This window comes from Ixodes scapularis, unplaced genomic scaffold (genome assembly GCF_016920785.2).
Source record: "Ixodes scapularis isolate PalLabHiFi unplaced genomic scaffold, ASM1692078v2 PGA_scaffold9__187_contigs__length_104089568, whole genome shotgun sequence".
In the NCBI taxonomy this organism is placed as follows: Eukaryota; Metazoa; Arthropoda; class Arachnida; order Ixodida; family Ixodidae; genus Ixodes; species Ixodes scapularis.
This window is the reverse complement of record NW_024609884.1, coordinates 95,460,110-95,475,518: the sequence shown is the minus strand read 5'-3', so window position 1 is coordinate 95,475,518 and position 15,409 is coordinate 95,460,110. Positions and strand designations below refer to the sequence as shown.

Genomic DNA, 15,409 nt, shown 5'->3' with positions numbered 1-15,409 from the left:
TTAAAGACATTGCAGCCGCTCTCGCCTTGCCGGATTCCATGCAAGCTACATAGGTCCTCGGGCAGTATTCGACGCTTTCTTTTCGTTATTCGTGCACCCTATGACCGAGCAATGGTGTCCCGATGACCGGGGGACTATTGTCATCGAAGCCCTTTGCTTTAATTAAGTTTGCGAGTTCAAAACAGAAAAGAAAGCGCGAACGAAGTTGGGGCACAGCAGACACCCAACACCCGCCAAGCCTCTCATCCGGGACTTTCACTCTTTCTACACAACCAGAAAGGGGGAAAGCGCCGGTAGCCCTTTCCCCTTTTCTCTCTCGCCCTCTTTCAGTAAGACGGTCTGTAGGCTCCCTATGGGAGCCAAAGTTACGCGTTTATCTCCGTAGTGCCGTCTTTCCTGCACGGCATGTTGATCCCGCTCGTCACGTGACTGAATTCGACGAATAGCGGCGCCGCGCGTTCGAGGCGTGCGGCGCGCTCAAAAGCAGGGAACGTACGCCGGGGCGCGTGCAACGTCTACTTTCCTGCAAGGCACTTGATCCGGCTCCTCACGTGATCGGATCTCGGCGAATAGCGGCGCGGCGGCACGTGGAAAACAGACGCGCAATTCTGGCTCCGGCAGAAACATCAACGAGCGCCACCCGGTGGCCGAGCGGCGCTCGAGACCGGCGCGCGTGGAGTGCGAGACGGGGAGCGAGCAGGAACGGCCGCAACCGGGCAAGCCCTGAACGACTCGGCGGAACGCAAGACCGAGCCAGCCCCGGGCAAGACGCGGTCAAGCACCGAGGAAAAGTAAAGTGTTCTCTCACATCTCCTCTAACGTGTGACTTGTTGGGAGGGCGGACCAGGCGGAGACCGATTAGGGGTAATATTATTGAGCGACCCACAACGAGCAGCCGTGCATTTCCCGGAGTGGCCGCTGGGGGAGGAATGGGGCGGCGTTGCGATCGCCTTAGTTCGGTTCTCAAGTGCGGATCGGAGCTACTTTTTCAAAGTAGGCTCCTATGGCAGTTTTCCAACTGTGTTGTTATCTTTGATTCTCCGGAAGTTAAGCTTTCATTTATTATTCGCTCGCTTCAACGCCTCAAGAAAAGAACGAAGAGAGCAGAAAAACAGAATGCAGGGATTTCTGCGTTCCCCAACTGCGACGCCGCGTCATCGCCATGTAGGGGGATGATTGGAGTTGGCCGCGTCCGTGAACCCGAACCGTTCGGGTGAACCCCAAACACAACTCTTTCGAGTTTGAGGCTGCGCCCCAACGTTCAAGTTACGTCAGAACTCGAAAGATACGTGTTTTTCATCAGGACAGCACCACAGTTGGACGATGTATGTATGATATAGGGATGCCATGGCAACTCGCAATGCCTCGCCGTCGTGTGCCTTCCTTTCGAGAGGTGAGCGTGGCCGATGCATCGAGCTTTTTCCGACTACCTCCGTCCCAGCCAATCCGACACCACGGGACCCCAAGCTCCAGAAATCACTATGTCAAACCAAAAGTCCCATTCTGTCGGTGAGCATCCATGACTTGTAGCATCCGCTTGGTATATCTCGGCTATTCACTGGCCTTCTTTTGTGTGTTTGCAAATGGCACGGGCGATTTCATCCCTCCCGCACGAGCGCCTAGATTATACACAAGGCTCAAATATGGTGGACTAGCCTACCATTCCTCTATTCCATCATAGGTGTAAGCAAAGCTCAAGGCACGAGCGCAGTGTTTTTACTGCCTGTATACTGACGCCACATTAGCTGCCATTAGTTAGCATTGCTTCTGAGCACATACCTTTTGCACTGTACATTTTGTACCACCGAATTAGTTTTATTGACACGAACAAGTTGGAATGACCACTATCGTGACATTACTTGCAAGCCTTTCATAGCGCCACCTCGGCCGAACTTGCGTCTCCAGGGTGTTTTCAGATACGTTCGGCCGACCATGCCCGATAACAGCATTTTTTTTTTTTTTTACGAAAAAAAAAAATTGTTTGTAGACTCAGTGCCCAGCAAAAGAAAACCAAAATTTGTTTTGTGAAAAAAAAAAAAAAAAGTTTGTCTTTGCGGGAAAACATTATGAGCACACTCACAGTGCGAAGCGCTTTCCGCGAATTGCGTGAAGTTTGCATTTCAGGCACCTCTTAAAAAAATTTAAAAAAAATTAAATAGAAACTTATGGCTATGGGTTTAGAAACATTTACTCAGAAACTACGTAGAAGGATGATTGACTCAAAATATTTATCATAAAGTATCGAGGATGTAAATTTTCAGAGAAAAATCGCAAACATGGCACATTCGCGAAAATACTAATATTTTTTTTCTCCGCATTTATCAATACCACAACTTTGAAACTTTGCCAGCGTGTTATCCTGTATTTTTTAATCTTGGCGCTAAATATTGTTGTCCTGGGTAGCCGAACGAATTTATGAGAAATGAGAAAATGGGGTCATTTTAGTAATTAAAAGTTATTTTGAAAATTGAACTCAACTAAAAAAGGCCATCTTCGTTTGTTTTTTTAAATCTCCCACATTAAGGCCAATGATAGGTACTAACAGAATCTGCAAAAAAAAAAACATATATAGCATGATTTTGTTTTTGTATTTGAAGTTCTAAAGCTAGAAATATGACCAAATTGAGGCTACCGCAGTACCGTGAATGGGGAGTACAGATACCCATAGATGACAATTTCATTATTTCTACAAAGTGTAAAATGTCGAGGGTCGTCAAAAAGAAACAAAGTGACGGCACAGAGGCGGACGGTCGTTTTAATGTGAGAATTCTTCGTGCTTTTTTGTAGAAGAGTCGCAGAAAATGCGCGCGGTCCGGAGCGATCGAGAGGCACTCTCATGTCGCATGCTTCGCAGGGCCCGTTTTCAATAGCCGGCGTGTAGGCTCTCTATGTACGCCACGTATAGGAAGGCGGCTCCGCTAAACACATGTTTTGATCAGTCTTTTGTCTGGCGGTAACGTGATATGGCGTGGCGGAACCGGCGCGCCTCCTCACAGCATTGGAGCCGCCGCCGCTGTGGACCGTGAAGCGCGAAGAGAAGAGAAACTCTGGAGCACCGTGCTCTGGAGAAAAGCGTACCGGTTGTTTTAAAGTGACAACAATGATGAGAGACCCCAGAGATAACGTTCACTTGCCTTTCTCGTGAACCATCCGGCGGACGCTTCGTGAGCATCGTCCGCGAGTACTGCATACACCTAGCGGGGCTCCCCACGTTTCGATGGCTGAATCGTACAGCTTCAAGCGAGTGTTCTGCTCTGACTATCTCAACAGGCACAAGAAAACAATGGAATATCAAAGAAACTTTTGCGTTGTGAAGGATTTGGACATCGCCTTGTCGAAGAAGCATATGCCAGAAGCACCTTACTTCATCTGAGATACCGACGTTTTGTGTCAGAACTGCTTCAGCCGCTTCAGGCAACTCGCCAAAGAATCTCCACAGACAACTCAGACTGACGAAACTTTTGTTCCTCAGGAATCGGCCGTCGAGGATCTCAACAGATTCGTTCAGTCAACAAAAATATCACCTTTGAAATCACGGACTGAGTTGAAATCGCATTTCGGAAGCCTTACGCAAGGTCAAACCAGAGGGAGATCGAAAAGCGTTCTCGTTAAGAGAATATCATCAAGCCTCACTGTGAAATATGGAGTCACGGGGGAGCCTGGAGCTTCGGCACAAAGCTGCAACACCTGTCCGGAGTTGTTCAGCAACCTAAGGGGTGCGTTCAATTCTTCTGATTCATACCAAGAACGATGCCGTCTCATGACGTTGCTCCCGAGGAATGTCTCCCAGCAACAAACCCAAAAGATGATTCCTTCAGCAACTCGCCATCTGATCTAAAAAGCAAGAAAAAACCAAGACACACTCGGAGTGTGGTTGACTCTTCACCACTACACAAGAAGGAGGCTGAGCCAAGACGACGTTTAGGAGACACTGAATTACTACACTAAAAATGAACTCAACCGCTCCCAACAAAGCCTGAACAAGAAGGACGTTATTGGCATCATTTTAAAGGAACAAAAAGAATACGTGTCGAAACGTTTGATGATTAGGTCTATTTGTGAACTTTCCGGTTGTTTAAGGCGGCTCACCTTGACACGGCCATTGGGCTCACCAAGTCATACTCACTGAGGCCAAAGTTGGTGGATTATAGATCTTGGCATGACGTTTGCGTGTGAACGTACTGCGCTATCATTAAATTAAGTGCTTGTGCCTTAGAAAAAAACATCAAAAAATAAAAAGTGCTGAAGACCTTCGTAAAGTGACTCTATGAGATTGTCTGTCTAAGAAGTGTTTGCTAGGCCAGTGCAGCTCATGCCCAACAGCTGAAACTCTTACTGTGCCTGGCTTGGGAGTCCCAAATGATGATGAGGTGTACGCAGCCTGGAAGAAAGGAGAGCTGATAAGAAAAGAAGTGAGTCCTCTTACGTTTGTGGAACAACTTGGAGAGTGCTTGAGAAAATGGGTGCAGCATCAATATATTCGACGCGATCAGCGCAAAACGATAAGTGAAGCAAAACATTTCCTAGAGAAAGGCAATGTCCTGCTCCAGTTTGATTTCGTAGAAAACCGGACACTTGTACTGCCTAAAGAAGTTCAGTCACATCACTAGCAAAATACGCAAGTTTCAAACTTCACATGAGTGTCGACAACTAGAAAAGGAACGCGTAACTGCGCCCTCATCAGTGATGACACCAGCCACGATTCCGCCCATGCATGCTATTCGCCGATGCGAAAATTCACAAGTGGCTTGCAAACGTTGCTCCGCTGTACGCGCATTGGACGTACGTCAATGACGGTGCGGCAAGTCATTTTAAGAACCGGTATGAACTCCATGAGCTCCCGAAAACCAGGTACCTGTCGGTCAAATGGCCATTTTCAGCTACTGGGCATACCAAGAACGCCTGCGATGGGGTTGGAGGCCTCGTCAAACACCGTGCAACTCTTTTCCATCTTTGAGGGCCTGCCACATCAGCTATTCAGTGTGCATCAGATATGGTGGACGTCCTCAGGACAAAATTACCGAATACCGAAATCGAGAAACTGGGATTCCGTCCGGCACGTGCCTGGAATTCAATCCTGGCACTTCTGGCAGTACACACGCGTCAACCCACTGCGGCACGAATCGCTGGTATCAAGAACGGCAGCGTCTACAAAACAGCCACTTCGGAAATATAGACTTGCTTCCACCAGCGTCTGTGAGCAGTGTAGTGTCAAGCTGCTACAACAAATCTCATAAATATCTGACGAAAAGAATTAAGACAATTTTACACCCCGGGTACACTTCAGTATTTATCTTCTCTTCGCGTTTTACGACCTGTGGGTACATGCTCAAAGCTAAGGACGATAAACACAGTCCAACTCCGTGGTAAAAAACAATTCTGAGTTGTTTTTTTTTGTTTTTTTTTTAATATCTGTCTGAAGGCGAGTGCGCACGGAGGGAAGACGTTCGGTCCCGGCCGGCTAGCCCCGCTGTTTACACCAACGCGCCCCGGAGAGCCAGGTGGAGCGCGCTAGGGTTTTTTTTTTTTTTTATTAATATTGATGCAATAAAAGGAAATCAGAGATGTTAGCCGGGAGTACAATCTCCTGACTGGCTATTTTGGTGGGAAAGGGGTACGGGATATCACAAAGTTAAGAAAGAGGAAAAGAAAGAAACATAAAGAACAAAAGAGACACAATCACACATCACACACATACACACACAATCATTTGGACAAGAAAGTTCAGTACATAGCATTAGAATCTCTTATCCAGGCATGTTGCTGAAAGAAAACGGAGGAGGGCCTTTGTGGTATTTAAAGAACAGTCTTCGCTGTTCCATGGCCCCAGGAAAAGCTGTATTGTAAGGGGACGGCGTGATCCCGGAGTCTTCCTAATGTCTTGTAAAAATTGTTCCCAGTTAAAAATAATCATTGAGTACAATTGACCGTTTCAATTGTTACCATGTGAAAACAATGAAATTCAATTGAAACTGACTCTGCCAATTGTTCATTCCAATTGGATTTATTTTTACAATTGGTCATCCTAGTTGGTCTCAATGAAACCCAATTGACATTGGCTGCACCAATTGGTCATTTCAATGGGATTTATCTTTTACAATTGGTCATCCCAGTTGATCTCAATGAAAGCCAATTGACATTGATGGCACCAATTGGTAACCCAAATTGGATTTATTTTTACAATTGGTCATCCGAGTTGGCCTCAATGAAACCTAATTGCCATTGGCTGCACAAATTGGTGCTTCCTATCTCAAATGCATGTCCTAAACTGAAACAGTCTAGTTTTGGCTGATGATGAAACACTGCTTGCTTGTAGATCACTTGCTTTGTGCCCCCTCTCAGGTACTTTGCACTCTCATTAATGTATGTTAGCTGTCTTTAAATCAGTAACCATATAGTCACCGATGTAACTACCTATTTTCACCGTCAAGGTATAAAAGAAATAAAACAGAATAATCCAACGATCAAGATAGATTTCTTTTAGATTTCAATAGTATTAGATGCTCACTGACAAGGATATGATAAATCAGATTACCATGGAAGAAATACAAGGCTGTTCTCCCGCCTCATTAGAGCACCTGACCCCGTTGTCATAATTCCCAGAAGAAGCACCAGGATCCTGTGGTAATATAAGAAATCCACAACTGGACAGTCACTGACAGATATTACAACATCTAGAAGCAGTCCACAACAACTGCTTTACTTCTAGTATTTAAGTATTTTACATGAATACAAAACTGGATGCTTACCTTACAAGTAGTCGTAGGATCTTCTCTGGCTTCACTTAGCAGATCGCCTGTGGCCAGATCTTCGTCAGTATTCTGCCCCTACAGAAACAAAAATTAACACTGGTCCTACCAAAACTTTTTTCTTGGGATTGGTTACCAATACATACCAAAGGGGTGAGTGTCAGCTGCCCCTACGCCCTCGTTGGTCAAGCAGGTGCTTGTGGCCGAACATGAGGCTCCATTACCCTGCAAGAATTTGCAATCAATTTTTGTATTGATGCTTGTTTTGGCTCAAACAACATTATAATTCCAACTGAGATTAGATTTTATTTTATCTAATGAGTGGGCATCTAAAAGTGTGCTTTTATGGACCAAGCCCGTTCTGCGAGGTAAAATCAGACAATCTGACAGAGGCTTGGTCTCAATTACGAGGTGGTTCAAAATAAAGTTTTGACTCTAAAATCACCCGCAAAAATCGGGGACTCGATGTATCAAAAGAAGCATGCCTGGAATATGTCTTACTGGTTGGATTTAGGCATTAAGATTTGAAATCAATACTAAAAAAATTAATGAAAAATCAAAATGCCCAATGTTATTTTAAATGGGTCAGTTTTTAATTTTCAATGTCTTTAGTACTCGAAGTACGTGACATTTAATACATAAAGGGGACTTAAAAATGCGTATTCGAAGAGTTTTAACTTGAGAAGTGTTGAGCCGCTTATTTTTGAGTGTGTCAAAATAATGTGACAAGCCAGTTAAAGGCCCGTCAAAAAGTAGCGACTAAACGTAGCAAGCTGAAACTTGCCTTGAATACGTGTTTACTTCAAGTACGAAATAAAAAAAGACCTATATGAGGCATTTTGGCTTTAAATTGTTTAATTTATATATATATATATATATTTTTTTTTTTATTTCAGACTTTAGAAAACTTGCATTTGAGGTAAATTTCTACAATTGATGCGTCAATTCCTGATTTTCGGGGGTGAGTTTGGAGTAGAAAATGTTTTGAAACACCCTTTAGGGATGTCAAGAACTTTTGTCGAACCGGATTTTTAGGTTGACCGCTAATCTCTCGACCATTTTCAATAATACTGAAAGCAGCGTGATCGATCACTGTAATAATTTCGAATCATTACATCAGGTTCGGTTTACTCGGCTTACTATCAAGCGGTACTTACGTGCCCATGTATGACTTCTTGTTTTCGGCTGTATATCGTTGATTTCGGGATCGGAGTTTGAGACCCCGGATGCATATATTGTTTATATGGTCCGCGTTTTCTCCTTCGCTTGGGCTTTGGGCACGGTGAAGCCGCAAGATTTGGACCATCTACACGTTGCACCAGTTCCGTACTTGGTTCCGTAGCTGTCAGATTCCCGCTCACATCCGCCATGAAAGATAGCTGCTTGCTAGCAAAAGCGTAGTGGCCTATTGTCAGGTCCCAGTAGATAGAGCCCCACTGCTTATTTACCAGTTACAACAGTAATCAAGTGCTGCAGGCACCTGCAGAACAGAGCCACAGAACTGTAGCTGCTGTAGCACTGTAGATCAAAGACCATAATCAGCATGGCCGCTTCGCACAGTTGCGTTGGATTGTGTTGGATTGCGACTGCAACCTCTTGCGATGTGGGGAAACCGGGGGGGGGGGGGGGAGGGACTAAAGAAAAACATGTCTCCTTTGCCTCCGTCATGTAAAAAATAATTTAAAGCAACGTTAAAAAAACAACCTTCACGTCTTATACAATAACACAAATTAAAAAAGAAATAAAAAAGTGAAAGCCGTTTACAACTCCCTGTAACACCGAATTGGAGCGCAGCTCTTGAGGAGGAGGATTGAAGGGTACTGAGGGGAGGGTAGACCCCTCCTCCTTCTCCTCCTCCTCTCCTCATTCTTTAATATGCTCCGGGGGTCACGTGACCTCGGGAAGGAGGAGTCACGTGACTTCGGGGAGGGGGGGTCACGTGACCTTGAGGTGACCTTGGGAGGGGTCACGTGACCTCGGGGAGTCACGTGGCCTGGAGGGGCCACGTGACTTGGAGTGGTCACGTGACCTCTCCAGGTCACGTGACCTTAGGGTGACCTTGGGAGGGGTCACGTGACCTCGGGGGGTCACGTGACATTGGGGAGGGGGCCACGTGACCCCGAGGTCACGTGGCCCCCTCCCCAATGTCACGTGACCCCCCGAGGTCACGTGACCCCTCCCAAGGTCACCCTAAGGTCACGTGACCTGGAGGGGTCACGTGACCTTGGGGTGACCTTGGGGGTCCCGTGACCTTGAGATGACCTTGGTTACGCCGTCAAGCCGGAAACGGGCCCCTAAGAGCTGCGCTCTAAAAATATCATCATCATCATTACTGCGTTTAGATTGTGCGCATGCGCAGTAGGCATTTCGGAAGAAGCTGGTCTCAAACCAAGCCAAGCCGCTCGACATTTTCGCTTTGTTTGGCTTGTTTTCCGCTCGGCGTCGTTACCGATGGCATTGTGTTGACCGCGTCCATGCGATCTGCAGGATTTATGTTCAATTATCGCTGTGGTAATTTGCGATCGTCGCTTGCGTGATGATTACACACGCTTAGTGCGCTACGTCTACGGCAACGCGCATGAGGTTGTATTCATCACAAACATAAAAAACTTTCACCCAAGTGGTCCTCAAGATTTTAGCAACACCGCCAAGTATAGCGTGAGGTGGAGCGACCACGCAAACGAGGAGGGCGAGTACTCTAAAGCCCGGATTCTTCTGTTGGGAGGTAAGTCCTGCTTAAAATGAATGTATTGAGATTGGACCAGGGTGCAAGGGGAAACGGCCCATAGAAGCCTACCGCAGCGCCGTGACCGGATTGTGTACTCCTTTGCTTTCGGGTACCCCCGATTTGTGCAGATGGCGCTGCGGCGAGAGGAAAAAAAGTCGGAATTTAATTTGCGTGGATTTCTATGGGGAGAGTGCGCAAAATAAACCGAGAGCACGACAGTCCTCTATTGAAAATCCAAGAGAAATCATCTCCGTCACTTTAGCCGGTCGCCACCGGTCGCCCACCTGGAGTGAGAGTTCGCGGTGCTCCACATAGATGGCGCCACAGAAAAAGAGAAAGCCGAGAGGGACACAATCCGGTCGCTCATTTGGCTCTCGTTTCCCCACCTGTCTATCTTACACCCTGGATTGGACAGCGGAGACTAGTCTTTCCACCCTACATGTGCAGGGCAGTTAACACGCGACCTCATGCATGCCGCTTTTATGCCTGCTGATGCGGACTGCCACTCCAGTTTACGATGTGTCTGCAGCACGGTGCTCTGCACAGTCAGCTCGCACCGATTTCCGAGCCCAACGATCTGCTTGCAATCGTGCCCAACACTAAAGAACGTTTTCTGCTCGCAGCAGGCGCCAGTGGTAGCAAAGTTTGATGCGAAGAATTTAGGAAGTGGGTATACTGCCAGCATGCCCTTTAACTCACAAAATATATATATTTATATATACTGTAAACGACTTATTTTTTGCGGGCTCAATATTTCGCGATGTGGGTCAATATATATAATTATATATATTACTGGCATGTCTTTTAATTGGCTGGCTGCACGCCCAGTCCAGTTCACAGGCAGACACGAGACAGATCGTGGTGGGTTGCGCTCTGCTTGCGCAGACCTAAAGCGTGTTTGTGGCACATGTAGAAGGATTATGCATTTCGGTAGCAGTTGTGTAGAGAAACAGGCTGGTGAGGAATGAGTACTCATTCAAAGCTTGCAACCATTTCTCAGGCTTTCAATAACTTTTTGTGGAGTCATTGATCAGTTGACCTGATTGTCATGGTTTGTAAAAGCATTGATAAACTGTCTTATTTCACACAAACTTCCTTTCTTGATACTAGTCTCTGAAGAAGATGTGAGGTCAAAGCTGTGCAACGGAAGGCTGAGAGTGCGAAAAGTCATTGACAGCTAGGACAACTCGGAGGAAGACCCTTTAGTGGTGGAAAAAGAAAATTCCAAGTCACAAAAGGTAATCATAGCAATATTGTTGAATATGAATCTGTGAGACAGATGAATAACACCTGTGGTCAATTTCAGAAACACATGAAGGACAAGCAGGCAACTGCAAGTCATCCGGACCTGCTAAAAATTCTGGAGCTTAAAAAGAAAAAAAATAAGTGCACGGGCGCCAGGTGCAAACAAGACCTTGAAGAGCTCCAGGCAAAGTATGCTCGAGCGCAAAGACACACCTCAAGGCTTGAGAAGGAAGTTTTTCAGGTGAGGCAATCGAACATCCCGCTCCAAGAAAAAATTCTACCAAAAATAGAATCGCTGCAAGGTATGATATTATATTCTGTTGAATTATTAAGAGATAGCCTAGTGCCTTGTTATATAGAAATTTGTTGCTGCCCTGTACATGACGAGCTGTTTGTGCCCGTCCCTGCCCCTGTAGCTGTCCCTGCCCTTGTGGCTGTTCCTGCCCCAGTAGTTTCCCCTGAACCAGCGGCCCTTGCCCTGGCAGCTGCCACTGCCCCACCAGCTGTCCGTGTCCTACCCGCTGGCTCTATCCCGGTGGCCCTCCCTGCACCGGCGGCCCTCCCTGGACAGGCGCCTCCCCCCCCCCCCTGGCATTGGCGGCCCTTCTGGTACCGAAGGCCCCCCTGGCACCGGCGGCCCCCCTGGCACCGGCGGCCCCCCTGGCACCGGCGGCCCCCCTGGCACCGGCGGCCCCCCTGGCACCGGCGGCCCCCCTGGCACCGGCGGCCCCCCTGGCACCGGCGGCCCCCCTGGCACCGGCGGCCCCCCTAGCACCGGCGACCCCCCTGGCACCGGCGGCGCCCCTGGCACCGGCGGCCCTACCGGCACCGGCGGCCCTACCGGCACCGGCGGCCCTACCGGCACCGGCGGCCCTACCAGCACCGGCGGCCCTCCCGGCTCTGGCAGCTGTTCATGCCCTGGTAGCTGAACCTCCCCAAGCACCAAATGTGGATGATATGGTAAGTGTGCTGCTATTACTAAGAACATCTTAAAATATAAAGATCACTAAATGAGACACTGCATTGCCTCACAGCCTTCACTAACTACGGTGCAGGACAACCCAGTGTTTCTTAAGGAGCTTAGTCACCTCAAAGGGCAACTCAAGCTAAAATTCCGAAAGAAAGAAATTACATGCATCGCTTTAGTGGCACACAATATTGCGTCAAGGAGACGCCACATTCTTAACTAATACAGACATTAAAAATGCGACCAGCTCCTCATTGGCAGGATGCCAGCGGGTTACCAATCGCTGAAGCAACAGAGCCACAACGTTCATTATCGTTCCCCTATCTTAAAATTGCTAGCGTGACGCGCTCGGGGCCATGCTGTCTTTCCGGCTGATTTTCACTGTTGCCATTGCTCGCGAGCTGGTAGACTATTTGGTCGACCAAGCCCAAAACAAAACTTTTGAGGCACGATATCTTCAAAACTACTCACTATACTGAGACCAAAATTGCACCTTCTAATTCAAGGACGCTGACTGCACCAAGAACAGTTCCAATCCCTAACAGAAGTTGCTCTTTCAGAAACTTGCACACATGACATTTGTTCGGCCACCTCACATAATCTGTTTGGCTCTGTCACAAGCTTACCTCTGATAACCTAGAATGCATAAAAAACCGCAACTGCAGTCTGATTCATCGTATCAGCCTATACTCATAATATCAGTTTGAAGCAACTTAAGCAAATTTAAACTCCCCTTTCTTTTCAGCATAAAATTGCAACCTCAGGTATGTTTGTTACATAAGTTATACTATAACCGCCCATACTCCCGTGCCTCCCCACTAGCTGACAGAGTGTCATCACACCTTAATCACAGTCAACAGCAGTCTGGAATTTCTTCCTGACGAAGTTATGCTCAATAATGAAAAAATACTGTTTCGCCAGGAAATCACCTTACACGTCCACTAACCACGCCTTCCTTTTTCTTATTTTGTTTTTCGTGAAGTGTAATTGTATCCAATTTCTCATCTACTCCCCCCTTATGTATCACACTACCCGAGCCCTTAAGGATACATAAATGAAATCATGTCCACAGCACAGACAGATGCAGCAGTGTGCTGTCGCAATGCTGCATCAGCTGCCATCACTTCTTTTCCCTCAGCTTTATTTGTCGTTATTCACAACCCTTTGGTAACTAGTTGTGCTGGTACTCCAGTTTTGTTTAATTGATTGTTCCTGTCAAATTTGTTTGTTCTTTATAATCTTACTTTTTTATTCCTCATCACTTTGATTACCTCAACTTTCAGGTGGACATTGGGAAAGGGGTCCTGATACCAAGTTCCTCATGGCTTTAAGCACAGGGGAAAAGAGATGCAGTCTTGGTAAAAGACTTGGTTGTGGCTATCTTTGGACCCCAGGCTTTAATGGGTAGCTCGGTCCCCGGTAAACACAGCCACATTTTCTTTCACTAGTACCTGCATTTTATCTTGCATGGTGCTACATAGTGAAGAATTAAGTATTGCTTTAGAACAATGCGAGGGTTTTTCAGAAATGCGAACATGTAATGATACTCCAATATCAATGCTTTTCAGTACGACACTGCCCGAAATACCCGGGTCGGGAAAAGAAAAGGCCGCTCTGTCCCTTAAAGCTAAGTGTGTTGAAAGGTTAGTAATGTTCTTGCATGCACTGCTGTAGCTGCTTTATCCCTTCTTTACATATAACAACTCAGCTTCTTTCGTCTTAGGAAAGTTAAATGTGCACAGAAAAGTGGCCAAAAAGCATTGCAGTTTCACATAAGATTACAGGAAATTTTCTTACGTAACACTTATTTGCTCATGCAGTGATAATGTGGCATTGTCAAATTTATGACAGGATTGCATGAAATATTGTAATGCATACTAGTTTGCTCATGTAATGAAAATATTGCACTGCCAAAATGGGGTACTTTTATTTGTCCAAGTAAAAAAGCAGGCTCTTATCCAATAACTTTTATGTTTTGTTTGTTTTTGCTACAAGCATGTTATGCCATTATATTAATCAGTCTTTATGGGACCAATGCTATATATATGGATGGATCCATACCCAAGCAAAGTGCTGATTTCGTTCTTGCATGTCTCTTGCGTGCCACAATCTGTGAAATTAATGGCCTTGCACTACCTTACATTCTCGTCTTCAGGTTGTTTTTTTTTTACTTCAGACTTCAGTTCGCAAAAAAGTGATAGATCTATCTGCAAGGTTTTCTTTTATAGTGACAGCTGTTTGGTCATTCTCTCACCGCATATTGGCATCCACATGCGGGAAACAAAAAGAGGACGCAGAGCTATGGTCCCTTACGTTGCCACCGATAAGCAGGCAGTTGGGTGGTGCGAGAGGCCGAGAGCTCATGCATGCATGTGTTGCAAGTCGTCTAAGCGCAGTCGCTGGGTAGTAACCGCAGTCCTGTCAAGCCATGTCACACACGTCAAAAGCTTGTCAAAAGAATGAAAACTGAGTGAACATTGTTTATTTGATCGGTTGCGGTAGCAAGATCCCGAATGCCATCCTCATGACGCAGAATATGTTTGCCGTTGTCGAGCTAACATCGCCGTTCGACATGAAGTTAAAAAAGCAAAACGCTACAAAGCAGCAAATACCGCATTCGAAAAGTTTATAGGCAACTTCAGCTTCTCATGCTGCATGTTTGACAGGCTGGTTTTGGAAAACCATCATGCAGCTGAAGAAATCGACATATTGGCGCTACTTCAGATTTCCCAACCGAAGATGCGAGTCCAAAATGAATCTAACTCAAAGCAAATTATAGCTGTTGCTATCTATCATCTTATCCGATAGCATATGCACTACTTCATAATATTCTGTCAAATTACTTTTGCTATATAGGAATCTCAGTTTTTCGTTCACTGCTTATATTTTCAGGCGTCTATGTAGCCCGGCTGGTTAGGAGCGGCATGCCGGAAAGGTTCGCCCAGGCTGCTTCAAAGGACGTGACGAAGTTCACAAATGGAAAAATTGCCGAGCTGCGGAGGATGAATGAAAGGAGGTACGTTGTAGTAGTAAGATATCTCAGAAAGCAGCGTACATTTGTTTTCTTCCTACTAGCTTTCTTCTCCCCTGCCTTCAGCCCAATTCAGACATTCTTCAAATATAGCAACTGTGTAATTTCACATTTGCTGCATAGTAGTAGAGAATGTGACTCATAACCAGCGTGTTAGCCTTCAAGTATCACAGATAATAGATCAAACCATATTGATCAAAATTAAATTTTTTGGTACTTATAATTATGCTGTAAATTTTTTAACCAGAATGTTCTTTGGCTCTGGGTATAAACACCTGCATGGTTCATCTTTAAGATATCTGGGAGTTTAATATCCACCTATTTTCTCTGGTTTTCTGATCAATAAAAGAATACGATGAGGTAACAAAGCCTCTATTAAATGAAAACAAAAATTCTTATTTGCTTTTAAGCTTAATATGATGGTTTATCTCATCCTCATAAAGTAATTGAACCTGTGTTGATGCTCCTTCCAGGACTGATGCCGCGGCAAATATGTACGAGGACGCCGAAAGATCCAAAAAGGTTAAATAAAATCAGTGTCTACTTATTTTGCTACTTGTGTTTGATTCTAAAATGGGTACGAACAAATGGAAAAAACACAGTTGAACCCATTTGACACCTACCAATTAGACTTCGACAATTGGATTCAATTGTGATTTTTCCAGTTGGGAGTCCGAAATCACAAACAG

At 45.8% G+C, this 15,409-nt stretch overlaps 1 pseudogene; it reads left to right on the top strand.

The window, feature by feature from the left end:
- The first annotated feature begins 9,285 nt into the window (after positions 1-9,285).
- LOC120846462 lies at positions 9,286-11,174 on the top strand (annotated as a pseudogene).
- The last annotated feature ends 4,235 nt before the right edge of the window (positions 11,175-15,409 follow it).